The sequence below is a fragment of the Mesoplodon densirostris genome, chromosome 11, assembly GCF_025265405.1.
Source record: "Mesoplodon densirostris isolate mMesDen1 chromosome 11, mMesDen1 primary haplotype, whole genome shotgun sequence".
NCBI lineage: Eukaryota > Metazoa > Chordata > Mammalia > Artiodactyla > Ziphiidae > Mesoplodon > Mesoplodon densirostris.
Genome location: NC_082671.1, coordinates 63706790 through 63710381, shown reverse-complemented (window position 1 = coordinate 63710381; position 3592 = coordinate 63706790).

Here is a 3592-nt window from a genome sequence, read left to right as displayed (position 1 = left end):
GCCTGTCTTGATGTTTAAGATTATCCTGATTTTCAAACATGCATAGCCATTTTTATTACTAATCAGTATGCACAATTTATATTATCCAAACTTTCTTTCTACAAAAGTGATTTTCAAATTTTAGTGTGAAGAAAAATTGGTTAAATGCAGACCCCAGGCCCCAACCCTCAGGTCCGGGGCAGGCCTGGTAATCTGCACTTTCACTGGGCACCCAGGTGATTCCGATGAGATGGGCCAGAGACCACACCTTAAGGGGAGGCTGCTCTAGGGACGTGGGGTGCGGGATGGAGAGGGAAGCGTGGGAGAGGAGGGGCTTATCTGATAACAGGGTGACAAGAGGTGTACAAGGGACGGTCCCCTCAGGGGTATGTGCAGCAGGAGGGTGGCAGGGTCACTGGAAGGCTTACTCCCTGCCTGGAGCTGTTCTAACTTACATTTGTTAAAAAATAGCTGGCCTGAAAGCCACTAATCCGTATAGATCATTTCTCACAGTCTTAATTCAGTGGCTTCACAGCACACAGTAGAAAAGCTGCTGATTGGACCTGCTTTGGGGGCTCCCATCCAGTGTTCCCGGCACAAAACCAGGGAACTCTGTCCCCAGAGGGCTGTGCTTGCACTTTCTCTGGTGAATGTCGTGAAGGCAAATCATTTGGAACAGCGACTCCCGTGGTATCAAGAGTAGAAAAGAGCGCACTGTGGGTGGCACCGCTGCACCTGTAGAGAGGGCGTCACAGGTAAAGGTGGGCATGCTTGGAAGTCAGAGTTCATAACTGGCGTCGTCCCTGGTAAACTAGCGGTTGGACTCTTGGAACAGGGCCCTCGCTCTGGGAGCACTCCCTGGCCAACTGGAGAGGAGCCCAGAGGAGTCACGGCCGTCCACTCCCTCCCTCTTGTCTCCACTCCGGTGGGCAGCGTGGAATTCTAGAATCCACCACAGGGGTCCTCAGCTGTCTGACCCGGCCCCTCATTTCACAGGGGAAAACCCAAAATCTGGAATTCATTCAACACACATTTATGGAGACTCCCCTGTCCACAGGCTACATTTCTGCCGGGGGTCACGGTGGGTGCGAAGCTCAGGCATCACTGTCTTCTGGGGGCGTGATGGTGGGTGGGAGAGAGGGACCAAATGGGCTCCGGCCATCCCACCCACAGCCTGGGGTCGAGCTGGGCCTTTGGCCCCGCCTGCTCCCCGGCTCTTCTCATCCCGTGCGCCCACCCCCCCCACCAGGCTCCTCGGGAACAGCCAAGCTCTCCTGGGGGCCATGGTGCCTTGTGCAATCTGCAAGTGTCCCCAGGCAGGACAGACGTAACCTGACCTGAAGTCTCCTCAAGCAGATGGGAGGAGGCCCCCCAGAGCGTGCGTTGGATAAAGCGGTGCCTGCCACCCCGTGTGTCACCCCCTTCCCTTCCTGTCTGGCTTTCTGTCTGGCTGCTCCGGTCCGACAAAGCTCTTTTCCTCTCTGGCTCCCGGCCCCTAAGTCCACCACTGGAAGGCAGACCAAGGTGTTTCCAGAGCCCAGGGAGGGGCCGGCCACTTCTTCTGTACAGCAGTGTCAATGGCCACCAGAGGGCCCCCCTCCTGGGTTTAGAGATCCAACTTCAGGAGATTTTCATCACATTTCATTAATTTCCTGGTGCAAACGCCTTCACGTTGCACAGCTCTGCCATCCACACATCTTACCTTGCTATCGGCAGACAGCACTTGGGATGTCATTGTCATTTACATGGCTGGTCCATCATGGACCTGGATTATGCACAGTGATTAAAGACCTGGAGCTACCAGGTAGCTAAAACACCGCACATTTAACTGAAAAGGAGCAGAAGAGAAGTTGCCCACGTGTCAGGTTTCAGCCACTTTGGAGGTGGGTGGCAGCACTCCTAACCCCAGAGCCCTTTGCTGGTCAGGAAGCTGGATTCTGCCCTAACCCTGCACCAAACTGCCCCCGGGCAAGGTGGGGTCTCCCAGACTGAGCCCAAAGTCCAGTGACATCAGCTGGGCCACTCCACAACCTCGACTAAGTGCTCACCCTTAAATCCACTGAAGGCCAGGCATCCAGATACTGGGTTTACTCATCTCTTCCGGGAAATGCAAGATGGGATCGCGCCCCTTGTTGGATGTTTCCCTGATATCTTCTGTGTCCCCACAGGGGCCCTGTGTCCTTCCCTCCAACCAGGGAGCTCATCCTGCCTGCTCCAGTTGGCAGTTCCTGCTTCTTGTCTCATAAATGGGGACTTGGGGCCTTCCTCATTTCACTCAAGCCTCTTAAAACTATTCCTGTTCTCAAGAAAATGACTTGCCTAATAATTATCCACGTTTAGACATTTATGTCCACTGTTTACTTTTCAAGAAACTGTTAAGAAATTAATGTGATTTTAATGCCAAGCTTTGGTGCGTGTGTTATTGGCCAGACTGAAAAACCATCTGCATCTGTAGTGCCTTTCCTCTCCTGCTTTTTTCAAACCGTGGTTCAAATCCTACCTGAAATCAATTTAGTGAACAGCAGCAGCAGTTTTAAAACAAGAAAAATAATAGGTACATGGCACGTTTCAAGGATAAGAGCTGTTTTGAGAACCGTTCTTTCTTACACTCATGTGTAGAGGTTGGTGTGTACATTGGGTCACCCTGTAAAATGGAACTGTGGGTGGAAGTAGAGAAAGCTAAGAGTCACTGATTTACAGAGTGCCTGTGTTTTGCACATGTGGGCCGCAGCCGCTGGCATCAAACCAAATCTCACAGTCCCCTGAGCCCTGTGGCACTCCTGGCCTTGGCACTGCGCACTGACCGCCAGCTCCCTGCTCTCCCGGCCGCTCGCCCCATCAGTCACTGGACCTCCAGCCAGCTCTGCTGTCTAGGTGTCCCATCTGGGCCTCTTCCTTTGCTTTCATTTACATGCTCTTCCCTTCCCACACTCTTCTATTAGGCCCAGAAAATATTTCCTGGTTCTGTCACCCCAAATCAGCCCCCCTGCCACCCTTTGCCAGGCCCCCATCCCCACTCTCACCCTCAGACTCGCTCGTTCCTTCAGGAACAGCTGCATCTCCAGTCCGATGGCCCCAATGTACCTCACACACTGAGGCTGACCTGGCAGGCCACTTCATCCTCAGGAAACATGCCAAGAGACACAATCATCAAGTCCTCCACACTCTTTCTCATCCCCCACGTCCATTCCACCAGCAAGGGATGTAGATTTACCTCCAAATACGCATCTCTCTGTTGCCACCATTTCCTTCCCAGACTCTAAGTGGCTCTTCACAGGAAACTGCCCTCAGCAGGAAGCCCCTTTTCCTGTCCCTTTAGCAAAGCTATATTGTAACTAACTTTTAAACCAGGCACCCCCATGCTCTACTCATCTCTGGCCCAAGCACACCTTTCAAATGTTTTTTTTTTTTTTTAAATTTTTGGCTGTGTTGATCTTCATGGCTGTGCGCGGGCTTTCTCTAGTTGCGGTGAGCGGGGGCCACTCTTTCGTTGCAGTGCGCGTGCTTCTCATTGCGGTGGCTTCTTTTGTTGCGGAGCACGGGCTCTAGGCACGTGGGCTCAGTAGCTGTGGTTCACGGGCTCTAGAGCGCAGGCTCAGTAGTAATGGCGCAC